The sequence below is a fragment of the Callospermophilus lateralis genome, chromosome 5 (genome assembly GCF_048772815.1).
Source record: "Callospermophilus lateralis isolate mCalLat2 chromosome 5, mCalLat2.hap1, whole genome shotgun sequence".
Classification (NCBI taxonomy): domain Eukaryota; kingdom Metazoa; phylum Chordata; class Mammalia; order Rodentia; family Sciuridae; genus Callospermophilus; species Callospermophilus lateralis.
This window is the reverse complement of record NC_135309.1, coordinates 51,558,819-51,574,023: the sequence shown is the minus strand read 5'-3', so window position 1 is coordinate 51,574,023 and position 15,205 is coordinate 51,558,819.

Sequence of the window (15,205 nt, the reverse complement as noted above, 5' to 3'; positions counted from 1 at the left end):
TCAATATAGTTTCCATCTAAAATTCTAAGATTAGGGAAATCACAAGATCCTGGAACACCAGAAACAAATTTTGAATGTCCCGGGTAACTCAGAACAAACTGTGATGTTGCGATGTATGCAGTCGAGGGGAGAAAGAAAGAATGTCCATGTGCTTCTGCTCCTTTAAATGCTTTATTCACTCAAATTACTCAATACAATTTCACTCTATAGGTTCTTAATCAAGAAAACGACAATCCTTAATGCTAGGCACTGTAATAGACATTCACAGCAAACAATTCTAGATTAATTCTAAGCACTGCAAACACACTTAATCATGACAGGCTAGTGACAGACATTCTCTTTGCATGCTAAGTTCAAAAGTCTCAAGCCTTAGGCTTTAAGTCCAGCAGATGCATACTCACTTAGACCGTGGTGATCAGATCCAGAACCAAGGCAGGCTTATCCTGGTGTGGAGTGGATGACCCGTTGAGGAGAGGGTCGTAGGGAGAAGTTGTGGCTCTCACCAGGATCCAGACGAGAAGGTAGAGTTTGAGAGCTGTGAGGATCACACAGAGGATCAGGAACGATGACAAGTGATGGGATGTCAGGTCCTCATCAGAATCTCCAGCTGGAGTGCATCCCTGTTTCGGCTGGCTGAATTAGCTCTATTATTTATACTAAATTTGGGGGCTTTCGACCCCCCTTTGAATCCTCATCAGCTACCACTGAATTTCTCCATGACATCATTTCTGGGTCAGAAACATCTGGTCTGGTGGTATTCACCCTGATCTTCTGGCCTTTCTCTCTTAATCAGGGGAGGACGGCCTGCCAGAGGCTTCACTCTGTTAATCAGGGTGAGGGGAAGTAACTTGTTGGTGGCCATACTGAAGAGTTCTGTGGGTGTTCCTGGTGAGTCTTCAGGTTTCAAACTAGAGTTTTTAAAATAGATTTGCTTAGGCTCAGCCTAAGGCCAGGTGACCATATTTAAGCTGGTTGCTCTTCTAAAGATTAAAAGTAGGCAGGGGTAATGGGTAAGGATGGTTCCTTCCTTTAGAAGAGTGGTACCATCAGTTTCACTGCGTCGCCAAAGACAAAATACAGCCACATGGCACATGGGTATATTTAAATGCAAAGGAGGCTGGAGACATCTGGTTAGGTGCCACTTTCCTAGTTCATCTCAGGGGTAAAAAGAAGGAGAGGATAGTGTTGAGGGGCAGCTTATACCCTCGACACAGACTGAGGTTAAACATTTTTTTAAGGCAGATAATAATTTAAAACTTCAACAAAATTATAGAAAAGCGTGCTGTTGTTTGGAAATCCAGGGAAATGCATTATTTTTCACTCTATTTAACAGTAAGTAGACCATCTCCTTTTCATAACAAGGTACATAACATTTTTTTTGGTAAAAATGTTTAAAAAAATCAGTTCAGGAAATGTAATGCTGTTTTCTTTTTTTTTAAATTACTTTTTGTTATGCAATTTACTAAAAGGAAATATTCATTAAGCTGTCCCGGTAAATATGGTTTAGAAAAAATTGATGAGGAAAGCTTAGTATTCAACTGAGGGTTCTCCATCCAAGTTTTTTTTTTAAAGTTTTTTAATATTTATTTTTTAGTTTTCGGTGGACACAACATCTTTATTTTATTTTTATGTGGTGCTGAGGATCGAACCCAGCGCCCCGCGCATGCTAGGCGAGCGCGCTACCGCTTGAGCCACATCCCAGCCCTCTCCATCCAAGTATTACCAACTTGCTCTATCAGCTTTGTTTTCATGGATCTGAGGTAGGAGAGCTTCCATCCCTGATTCTTAAACTGGCATGACATCAAGGAGTATTGGACTTCAACTTCTTTCACTAATTAACAATGCCATCCAGTGGCAAACTTTGCCTGGAGGAGGCTAGCCAGAGTCACCATGGCCTGCCACAGCAGCAAGGGGTAGGCCAGTGCATCGCCACGTGGTTTCTGTGCAGATTTCAGTGGAGGTAAAAGGCTCCCTTGCTCAGACATCTTTTTAATCAATGGTGACCTCAATATGTCATCCCATATTTTTGAAAGGATTCTGAAGTACAACAGCTATTCCTTAAATTTAAATGTATACATTTTTTCCTCTTTCGGCAGCCCCCAATTTTGCCATCAGTCAGGGTTGCTAATATCCCTGCTATCTTCCGCTGAGCTGCCAACTCTTGTCAGTTACTGAAATACTGTTTATGCAGGAACAATTTATTTTTTAGAGAGATGAAAAGCAGATTGCAAAAGCAGGCTATTGCCAATGTGTTGGAATGTATTCCAGTTCAGAACACTTCAACATAATTTTTGAATTATTATTCATTATTTCATGTTGATTGGTAAAGTGCTTCTCAAATAATTGATTCAGAAAAAAACATCATCCTATGCTTGAAATAATTGGCAGCATTTATTTATTTGTATTTATAAGATATCTGACTATATATTGCTGAAAATATCAGACATATGGAGGATGAATTGTGACAATGTTTCAGTGTGACTTTTTTTTGGTCATGTAACACATATGTACTATGTAATTTATGTTTAGAGGCATATTTTAATGCATTTTCTTATCCTGTTTTAAATTTTGTATAATTTCTTTTTCTGAACCACCTTTTACATTATTTCTGTTTTTAAAAAGCATTGCAAGAATGCAGGTAAAGCAGAAAGGGTTTCGGTTTATTTAGTGGTTTCTCATATTTCTTGAAGAAAGCAAACAATATCAAATATTTTAACTTTACATTTTGAACTTTTGGGGAAGAAAATATACTTAAAACTGGGCTTTCTGATTTTATTTTTCTTCTTTTTTTAATTACTTAAAAAGAATGTTATTAATTTGCCTGACTCCCTAAGAAGTATAGTTGACTAAAAATTACAATTGTCTATTTAAATTTGGAATAATTTGGAAATATATAAACAGTTCTGGCAGATCCAAATCTCCCCCAAAGAATGACATCTTCTCTTTATAAAAGACACTATAATTATTCCAAGGTAATTGTCTTTATCATTCTCTCATTAATTTTTTTTTTTAAATTCACCAAATATTATGGATTGACAAAGGTAAATTAAAGATTCATCTTATAATATATGTTTTCTTTCTAATTTCTTCTCCTTTCATTTTCTTTTTTTCTTTAAGTTTTAAAAGACTTTTTTATTTTTAAAAACCTATTCCTTGGTTCTTTTATTTTTTTTTCTTTTTATTTTATGTAGAACTTAGAGAAGTTCTAAGTAACTTTCTTTTTCAGCATTGATTTTTTTTTAGTAAATGACCTCTTTACTCCATGACTGCCACTGTAAACTTAGGAACTCTAGTGTCTGAGTTTTAACCTTGGTAGCATAACCAGAATGTCTGTGACTTTCTAGCTCTTTCTTGCATTCTGTTAGTCTCTTCTCTCTATTATACATTTCATAAACAGATTAATATCAAACATTATTATAAACTTCCTTAAGAGAAGAGAAAACCGGCAGCCAGGGTCTTGTATTTCATAACAACCATTATTATTTCTGCTTCTGGGCATGGTGACCATTGTTCAGTCTGACCTCCATTAACTTATCAAATAATTCTATTGAAAAGTTAAATGTTTTATTTCTTTACTCAAAATGCAATTAACCTACATGTGATTTGAGAATAAACCTCCATTTTTCACTGAAATGATACTAAATGGCAAACGGTATGGCTTTCTTTTCTCTCTTTCTGGACAGAATGAGAAAGATACATTTTTTTTTTTTTTTTTTTTAGAAAAGGAAAAATAGTTTAGAAAACAACTTTCTAAATGAAAGACATAACTCAAACATCTCAGGAAGTAGTTTTCAATCTTCATTTTTGCTACAGTTTCCCTCTGCATTGTCTGGTAATCATCACAGTCATTATGAAAAACCAGGGTCTAGTTGGGTCTATGTGGTTGCAGTTCTTACTGGCTCTTTCATATAATTATGAGATTTTCTTTATTGTATACTGAGAAACTTATGTACTGAATAAAATAATTGTCTAAAAATGTTTACTATTTGACTCTTTATTATTAGTTGTTTCATTTGACATGAGACACACTTTCCTGTATTTGCAAGCAACACCTTCAGCAATGGTATTCAGATCACTTTATTATAGAACTGATGATATATATGAGCATTTGGATTTGTTAAGAAATCAAGTAAATGATTAAATAATTATCACACAAAATATATCTATTCCTATTTTCTGATTTCATACATTTTGAAATATTTTATTTGCAATGGTCATGACTGATTTTTATAAAATCAGTAACATCTAATAATGTAAGAAATAGCTAAAAAATTTAATCCTTTCATGTTTTCACACCAAATATTGCACAATGCTTTGTACTAACACAGTGTGTCTGCTATAAAATAAGTTTGAGATGAATGATAATCAGACTGCTATGAAAAACAAACATAAGAGTGGTGACTGTATATTCTTGTTTTGGAGATGAGACTGACTTTGACTTGAAAATTATTCTGTGGATGTGTATATCCCAGTGACTGGATGGTTACCATTTTTAGGTGCATGGATAGCTCAGAAAATGTCAATCTCAGGGGATAGTAAATATCCTCATCAAATATCTGAGTGAAGGAAGGAAGAGAAAGAACAGAAAGAAATGCTACAAATAAAAGATCAGGTTTTTAGGGGATTAACCATATGTTAGCAGTAGGCATTTTTTAAAGTCCTCAGAATTTGTTGCTTGTATAACTATAATAACCTCCTAAACTAGTTTCTCTGCCCACTGTTCGGCCCTGTCCATTACATTATTCACATGGATTTTGTTCTCCCATGAAAACTGGTCATAAGATGGTCTTATTTGGAATTTGTGATTGAGCCATTTCACCTATAGGATATTCTATGTCCTTTGGTGTCATGTTCGAGGCCGTCATATCTGGCTTTGGTCAATAGCATCTTTGGTTTTTATCCTGAATGGCTCACCCTCTCTGGTCTGTATCCTGAGCAATTCACAATTGCTTTCCCTTAAATGTGACTCTTCTTCCTTTTTAAACTCTTAACTACTTCCACTTTGCTCTTGTGTTTCTGGGCCCAGCTTCTGGGAGGATTTCTCTAATCCTAATTCTACAAACTTTTGGTGTGGGAACTCCTACTTCCTTCCAAGTACTCTGCATGTGAATGTTACCATAGTCCTCATTCACTTCTCTGTCTTGCTGCTGGACTAACAATAATCTAAAGACCACACCATGGTTATGGGCTAAAATGGCCTGGAGATTGCAATATAATTAGCTTCTTTCAGGAGATATGCTGATTGCTCTGTATTCGTCCGAGTCTCTGAAACATTCTGGTGGAAAGGGGCTTTCACCTCACTACACCTCTCTGATATGGAGGTGGGATATCAGTCTTTTTGAGATTCATCCTTTCAGCCACTGTAAAAGGAAAACACAGAGACTTATTTCCCTCTGATTACAAATTATTCTGGCTACACAGAAGGCAAAGAAAGACATAATGTTTTTGTTTGGAGAAAACATTCGATCTCTTCACAATAAAGGGATGGATGCAGGAATGAATTAATAAATGTATTGGGGGGATCTATGAAATGTTACATTGACTTGAAGACCTCATCCTAACCTATTCAGTTCCAACTTAAATATCTATAGATTGTATTGTTAATTCTCATATTTTTAGTGCTTAATTTTACTGACTAATCACATGCTTATGAACTGCTTACTGTGTGTTAAGAACTGTGCTAGGTATTGCAGTGTGACTGAATCATGATCCCTTCCCTCATAGTTGTAGAGGAGAGAAGCTTTCTTCATTTCCTTGCAGAGGGCTGGAATGTAATTAAAATTATATTGTGAGAATAATGGTTTTTAGTAGTGGTTGTTATTTCGATTCTATAGACGGTTATTCTGGAAATATGTATTGAATAAATAAGACAACATTTTCAATTTGAGAGCAAAATTAAAGACTAACACCAATATACAATATAGTATATTGACTTTCATGACATGATGGCAGAAACTGGGTCTCACTGATCAATCCTGAAATAGAGGAACTTTTACAAAAAAAGAAGAAATTTAAACTCATTTTCTTCTTGATTATTTGTTAATAGCTTCATATTTTACATGGTACCAGAAGATATTACAGTGGTGAAATTCAATAAATCTGAGGGAGTAATAGACATAATTAATAATCTAATCATGATAAAACACTGAAAACCCAATCTGATTATAGTAGCAATAGAAACAACAATGACATAGTATAAAAACAGTGACACATGAATACAGAATGATAGTGCTCTTATATTTGCAATTTTTATTTTTAAATGTTCTTCTCCATTTAAAATCGTTAGGCCATTTAGTTTGAGAAAAAAATAATATTTTAATTTTTAGAAAAACTTTCTTGGTTCAAAAGTTTAGGTTTTCACTCATAAATTCCACAACCAAGATGCTTTGTGACTCATTGTGCTTACTATGCAAAGTTTCCAAACATTGAATGAACTAGGATTTAGAAAATAACTTGAAAGTCTGGCCCTCACATACCTCTCTTCATGGTATTTTCTTTCCACTTGATCTATAAAGAGAAGCAGCACATATGAATGCATTCTGATCACTTTACGTATGATCCTGACTGAGGTCTGGAACTCTTGGAGCCAGCTTAATTCTTCTGTCATGGGCCAAGGTTTTTAGGTCTCACTGGTTTTGATTCTGTACTTCTTGTAAGCTATTAACCTCTTTTATTAAACTACAGGAAGGATGGGGGTGGGGGTGAGAACAAGAGAGGGCATGGGGTGGGAAGAGGTTTGAACTGAGGTTATGAACATGATTCTGGGCTCCAAGTTTTTTTTTTCTTTTTTAGCCCCAGTTCAACAAGCACTCAAGAAGGACTTTGTACTGCTTTGGCAAAAAATGCAGATTGATGTCTCCCTGTGAATGCTGTGCTTTGTGTAATAAGCCCTAATGGTCAGTTAAAGGTATCTGGGTTTCTGAAGAGACTGTTTGATTTGGAGCCAGAGGAGGCATGGGAGTGGGTGGTAGTCGCCACTTCTTCTCTAAAGGCTTAGAAAAAACTTGGTTCCCAGGATTCTGGAGTCTGAGTTGGTTCAAGGGGGTTGCTTGCAAAAGATTTCCTGAACGAATTCAAATGGCCTCTGTCAAAGGAATTGGGCCCTGTGGATCTGTTAACAGAAAACTGCACAGTTGCACAGTGACTTGGGTAGATTGATACATAAAGGAAAGTGAAAAGAATCACGAGCACTTCTAAGAGCAAGATTATTATACAGTCCCTTTGTTCCTGCAGCAGTGTCAGCCGACATCAGGTTTCTTATTATCTCCGATGCTAAGGAGCCTCCAGAGAGGCTATGTGGAGTAATCTGTACGGCAAGTCATTTCTCTTCTTTAAAAGAGAAGGGACTTCACAGAGAAATGTGTGAAAGGATACATACCAAACTATTATCACTAATTACCTTGCAAGTGGGGTGGGAGCAGGTATACAAAGGAATGGTGGTGGTGATGGTGACAGGCAGAGCTTAAGCTTTCTTATTTATACATTTCTTAGGATTTGAATACCAAAAAGCATTAATGAAAAATTATAACAGCAGGATTTTATTTTCTTCCAAGAAGTTTTGCTATTAAGTTTATTATTGGATTGTGCAACTTCAACACATTTAACTAAATAGCAGTGGGATGCTGAAGTGTAAAACACAGGCTAACACTCATGCTCCCTGTGAATGAAACAGAGCCATCTCCAGAGTGCTTGTCGTCCAGAAAATCTCAGGGCTTTAGGGTTCTGACATTTTGGTTGTCATTGCATTTCTGAGCACAGGGAAAGGGACAGATAATGCTTGTTTCCATTTCAGAAGATGAAAATTTCAAGAGGAAAGTTGCCTACTGCAAATAGTTGAATAAATTTTGGATACACTAAAGCTATGGAGTCATTTCAGAACTATTCCAAAATATACATTTCAATGAAAACTACACAAAAACAAGTGGATTGAAAATGTTACATATATCTACAAACACACATAGAAACACTTGGATTATAATTTTCATTTGTTTTACTTTTTATTGTGAAATCAAATATACAAAAAAAGCATAATATATCTCCACACATATATAAACATATATAGTATTACATACATACACATACACCCCATATATATATATGTGTGTGTGTGTGTGTGTATGTATATATACATATATATATACGTAAATTATAAAAATCTTGAGTACTTACCCAAGTTACCAGTACCTTCAAAATTTTCCAATCTCTGTCTCTAAGCACATCTTCTTTCATTGTGTTCCCTCTTTCCCAGGTAACCACTAACTGTGTTTTGCCTGATACATTCCCTTGGTTTAAAAGATGATTTATTGTCTATGTATTTTCTCTAAGCAATATATTGCTTGGTCTGGAAAAAATGAATAGCGATCACAAGTCTATTACCTTTAGATGAAGACTCCCAGGAGAAGATAGAGTGAATGGTCTCTGATTCATTGGCTTCAGGCATCTTTATAGTTTCCAAGAGCCCTTTTAGTCTATAAGGTTCTGATAGAGTCCTGGGAAATTGAGGCTCACATACCAATCATGTGTTTAGCAGGATTGGTACTGAATACTCAATAGAAATACAGTAAGAAGGCTTCTTTTTTTTTTTTTCTTTAAGGTCACCATAGCAAACTTTGCAGGTCTCAGGTTTATCCAAACACAGAAAATGGCTTCATGGAGATAAAATAAGAAAAGTTGGCTGCTTTAGGATACAGGGAATTCAAAGGAGAGGAGGAGCTTCATCAGGACATAATCAAGTCAAACCAGGAAAATATACAAGAAATTTTGCCAGCTGTATCCAGGCATCTGTCCTCTGATATATGGAACTATATGCATAGGACCCTTAACATCTGTATCTTGAGATGTTAACTTGAACTTCTCTAATGTGAACTAATTGGTGTATATGCTTGTGCTCAGCTGACCCCTGCTCTCTCTTGTTTATCTTGAGTACTCCTTGATTCTCTTCTGGGCTAGATCTCCTGTTTTCTGATGCTCAAGTCTTCTTGTTTGCTTAATCTTTCTTGTTTTGTTAGTATATATCTTCCAGGACCTTTTTCAGACAGGGTGAAATTAATATACATTTTTGAAAAGCTGTTTCGAGTTTGAAAATGTCTTCATTTTTTCCTTCATATTCCATAATTTGGCTAGGTATAGAATTCTCTTTTGTAAATCATTATCTTTTAGACTTTTCAGGTATTTCTTTACTGTCATCTTGTTCTTAGGGTTGTTATCAAGGAGTCCAAAACCATTCTGATTTTTTATACTATCTATATGATGCATTCTTGACATTCTCCATCACTGTGTCAGAAACATGACAAATATTCTCTTTGTCACCAACATTCTAAAAAAAACCCCAAATATGCCTTAGTTTAACTGTCTTTCCATCTGCTGTTTTGGGCTCACTGAACCACTTTAATCTGAAAATTCAAAATAAATTTTTGTATTGGTCATTTCTCCTCTTCTGTTTCTTTTCTTTCTCTTCAGGAAACCTATGACTTATATGCAGCATCTCAGGAATTATTCCTTCTGATTCTCTTATCTCTTCATAGGTGTTTTGTATTTCTTGATTTTTTTAAAAAAATTATTTGTTCTAACCAGTTATACATGACAGCAGAATGCTCTTCAATTCATTGTATACAAATAGAGCACAATTTTCCATCTCTCTAGTTGTACATGAAGCAGGGTCACACCATTCGTGCAATCATACATGTACCTAGGGTGATGATGTTCATCTCATTCTACCATCTTTCCTATCCCCATACCCCCTCTCCTCCCCTTTCTCCCTTTTGCCTAATCCAAAGTTTCTCCACTCATCCTAGGCCTACCCCCCACATTATACACTAGCATCCACTTATCAGAGAAAACATTCAGCCTTTGACTTTTTTTGGGATTGGCTTACTCCACTTAGCATGATATTCTCCAATTCCATCTATTTACCTGCAAATGTCATACATTTATTCTTTTATATTGCTGATATTCCATTTTGTATGTATACCACAGTTTCTTTATCCATTCATCTATTGAAGGACATCTATAGTCAATATGATACCAATTAAAATCTCAATGTCATACCTCACAAAAATAGAAAGAGCAATCATGAAATTCATTTGGAAAAATAAGAGACCCAGAATAGCTAAAGCAATCCTTAGCAAGAAGAGTGAAGAAGGGGGCATCACTATACCAGACCTTAAACTATACTACAGAGCCATAGTGACATAAATAGTATGGTATGGGCACCAAAACTGATATGTAGACCAGTGGTAGAAGATACAGAGACAAACCCACATAAATACAGTTATCTCATACTAGACAAAGGTGCCCATAACATACATTGGAGAAAAGATAGCCTCTTCAACAAATAGTGCTGGGAAAGCTAGAAATCCATATGTAACAAAATGAAATTAAACCTCTATCTCTCACCATGCACATAACTCAACCCAAAGTGGATCAAAGACCTAGAAATTAGACCCTGCATCTAATAGAAGAAAAAATAGGCCCAAATCTCTATTATGTCAGATTAGGTCTGGCCCGACTTCCTTAAAAAGGCTCTTATAGCACAAGACATAAAATTAAGAATAAATAAATGTGATGGATTCACATGAAAAACCTGCTTCTCCTGGTATTTCTTCTTCTCCTTTCCAGAAAAGTTTCTTCCCCTTGACCCACTTTTTATGCGCAGTTTTGGGCTCTAGATCCTCTGTTTCATAATGTTTAGTTTGGATCACAATCAGTATCTTCCTTCATTCTTTGAGAATCCTGTTGAAAATTAAGAATTTCTTCTCATCATGAGGAATCTACCCTTATAAATGGATTAAGCCTTTACTTGTGGGAATCACAGGTGTCTGGTCCTCTTTGTGATGCCACCTACCAGGTTCTGATACAGCATGGGGCCCATGCCAGATATAGCTAGCCAATCTTTCCTGCCTCCAGAACTGTTAGGTAAATAAACTTCTTTTCTTTATAAATGAAAAAAAGAATTTTTCTCTTGCCAATATTTTCTTTCATTCTTCAATAGACTTGTTTGGTTTCTACCTTCCAGATTAAAGTTTCACATTTTCTGAAATCTCTGGTCATTGTTGACTCTCCATTAATGATAAAGTTAACACCTTCCTCCCTCCCCCATGTATGTGGCTTATGATTATGCTTTAACATAGAGTTACTTTCATGTTTGTGAGGATAGTCTCTAAGGAAAATATCTCCATGTGTTTTCTTTTGGGTTAGATTATCTAAAGAAGAGTCTTCCAATCTGCTTGGAGGATGGAAGTATGGTTGCTGGGATTCTGGAAGTGAGTTACAGTTGTCCTTCCAAAATTGGGAAGTAATACAGATGCACAGATTAGGATTATAGATAGAGACGTATGCTCTCCACTATGCATAGTGCTCTTGACCTGAAGAGCTTCAGAGATTCAAACCACAAATTATTTCTGACATCAGGGAAAGAAGGTGTCCAGCAAAACCTGAATTAGAGGGTTTGATTAAATATGTGTTTCTCAGTTTTCCTGCAGTACTTTTGATTGTAGCCCACTTCCCTAGTTCTTCCATGTTTACAGAGATGTTGAATGATACCAACTCCTGATCTTTCAGAGTCTGTGGTAAAAATAAGGTCCTTCCACCATTTTCTCCGATATTGGCTTGGGATTCACGTTTTTCCTGTCTACTGAGTCAGCTATTATACATCCATCTTCTCTGCAGCACTCAGTGTTGTATTGCTGGTCTCTCCTCTTCACTCTATCCTTTAAAAAATTCCTTTCACTCTGGTTTTAGTGGAGTTTTAGGAGAAAGCAATATTTAATGAATGAATTTGTCCCTCTTTAACTAAAATGACTCACTTTTTCAGATTTTTTAATCTCTGTGTTTGTGCTTACCAAATAATAAATTACTTTAATAATCTAAAAATTCTAGAACCATGTTTATTATGACAAAACCTCAAAATGAGTATTATGATTATGAGCAAAAAGAAACCATTTTTTTGCATGTCTTTCTAATATTTACATGAGTAGTTGAATTAAGTAGAAATTCCTCCAAATTCCTACTGGATGGTTAAAAGTATCAGAATATTGGTATATGTGTAAATCCCTTTCAGCAATGAATATTTCTAACACACACATTTATAACATGCATGTAATTAAGTATATAGATGTATTATATGCATATATACAGTTATATGCCACATAAAAATGTTTTGGTCAATGGTGGACCACATGTGTGATGGTGGTGCCTTGAGGTTACACTGTCTATTGACATCAGAGCTATCTTAGTTTGACTAGTTCACTCTGATGTTTGCATAATGACAAAATTGCCTAATAACACATTTTTCAGAATGTATCTCTGTTGTTAAGTGATGCATGGTTTTATGTAAGAGAACTGGAGGCATTTGTGTTTGTGTTGGGCAAAACATGGACTTGTACAACAAGCTTATAAAAAGGTAAAGCAAATTAGGAGCTCCAGTGTTGCAATCATTTAGCATGTAGTCCTTATAAGAAGTTAAAGCAAATCTAAGAATGAAAACTTCACATGTTGCTTTTATGACCTACAGGCCTCTGGAGTGTATGCTTTACATCTGAATGTTAAAGTTGCCCTCTCTAGAACATACTATAGATAGCTTTCTGCCTCCATCCCTACAACTTTCTTTACTTCCTCATAAAAATCATATAACCTGTTGCTTCAAGATATTTTTTTTCCTGCTTGATTACTTGAAAACAAATATCTCTAAGATCTTCAGGGTTGCCAGTGATTTAATGTAATATTATTTCTGGGTTATAGATTTTAAAGTTACCAGGATTTCCAAGAAATGATACTTTAAGATGATTTCCAAAGGTTTCCATTCATGAGGCAATATGAAATGGGCTTTCCTTTGGTTTATATATGAGGTGTCTCCCAAAAGTTCATATGTGAGACAATGAAAGAGGTTCAGAAGTGAAATGATTAGATGATGAAAATTGTAAGCCAATCAGTGCATTAATCCCCTGATAGAGATTAACTGAGAAGTAACTGTTCAAAGTATGGCTGGAGAAGATACATCACTGGGGAATGCTTTGAGGGTTTACATTTGACCCTGGTGAGCAGAGCTCTCTGCTTCCTGTGTACAATGTTTATTTATCTATCATACTAATTATGGCCATTTGGTTATTTTTCAGCTTGGGGATATTATAAAAGTGCTACTCTCAACAGTCATATTTTTAGGGGTTAAATGTGTTAATTTTTCTTGGGCATAGACATAAGAGTAGAAATACTTGGTAATAAGATAGGCATGTTTTAAGCTTTTGTAGACATCACCAAAGAGTTTTCTAAAGTGGCACTAATTTACATGATCATATAGATGATCTTTATATGGTTACAAATATTCTAGACATATTTGGAAAATGAGGAAATTAATTTCTCAATGAATCTCTCATATGTATAAATCAACTAATTATTTAAAGTATTATTTCAACATAGGGTTTACCTGATGTAAGATACGAGCTTGGTTGGATCTTACTTAAATGATTCCTACAACTAATTTACTGCTTAGCTTAAACTTACCATGTTAGTATTCAAGTAATTTCCATATTCTATTTATTTAGAAAGCATGATCACTAGAGGAAAGTATAGCATCATCTTCTAATTGTCCATTGCTATGGATTAGAGATAAAAATGGATCAAATCCTAGTCTATGAACTATTTTGAAATCTTAAGACCATTGCAGGTTTATGACATTTTAAAGAATAACATCCTCCCATTAGTTATTCTATAAATTCCTTTGAATGAGAAAATAAAGAAACTTCCACAAGAGCCATGAACTTTTATTTCTCAAAGAGAAGCATGATTAAGACAAAATTTTAAATATACATAATTCACTTTGGAGAAAATTTGGATATGTATGAGAAAGTTTGTAAAATTAGACTTGTAATACATGCCAATTTAATTTAAAGAAGAAGATAACTCTTTTGGAGTTAAAATGATATATGAGAGACATGCCCAAATTGAGAGCCAATCTTGCTGTTGGGATATATGAGAAGGGCAGACAGGGTAAAAACATTCACAGCAAACAAGCTTGAAATGCTCATTAGAAAAAAAAATACTTTTCCTTTTTGTCTATAAACAAGTATTCCTTTGAAATATCCTGGTGATAGCCGACTATTAAATGCAAATTAGTGTAACTGATTAAATCCAGTCAGTAACAGCACTACGAATAATGCCCAGAGATTTTCTGTAGTAGCATCCTCAGAGGCTTTTGGTATCATTAACCATGGTGCAGCACCATTTAGTGCTTTGAAATTGAGGGTGAGCTGCAGATCCATTTCTGTCCACTAAATCAATGAGTGGTGGCTAAAGAGCAATTAATGAAAAGCAATGTAACTGAAAGATACCCTTGCTATCCAGGCATATCCATGTTCTACAGGAAAAGAATAATCTCCAGTGGCATCTTTGCTTTATGGGTAACCTGTAGAAGCTTTTAGACACATCAGAAACAGATGAATAAAGCTTACAATGAATATAAAGCAGGATATTTGGATATTTTTAGGAAAAAGAGGAGGTGCAGAATTTTATTAGAACCTCTTCACTCTCCCTTAAACCATAAAATACTGTCGCCCTATTTAACAGGCAGTAACTCAAGATATATTATGTTATGGTGCTATGCTGTGATGGAAATTGGGATATTAGGGTGACATTGATGCCTTTGAGTGTATGTTGGACTGTAACTGTAAGCTCCTTATATCTCCATTGTCAAAAGGACAAATATTGATTTTCTCTATTTCATTTCATTTATACATAGTTGTAGCAATCAGAAAAGATGAGATTATGCTGCAGTAAGAAAAATGCCTGCACATCACAGAAGCTTCCGTCTCACATAAAATCTAGTGAGGATCAAGAAATTTCTCTCAGGACAGCTGTCCTCTAGGTATTAGTAGAGTTCTTATTTCCGTGAATATTGCTAAAACTCTATAATTTATGTCCACTGTTTGGTTGATGTGGCAAAAATGAAACTTTTTTTTTCTTTTTCTGTTTCTACTCTTTTCTTATGGGACTTTCACATTAACATAGTCTTTCATGAACCTTTTGGTTGTAGAAGAGAGAGCATAAAAAATGATGCTCCAGGTCCTAGGTGCCTCCACAGGACACTTATTGCCTTCACTAACATTTCAAGAACCACAGCAACCACCCAGCATATCCAAGCTTAAGGAATAGAAAGTGCAACATTTCCAAATACTCAGAATGAGAGGAGAATTGCTAGTCCTTGTGGGCCTCA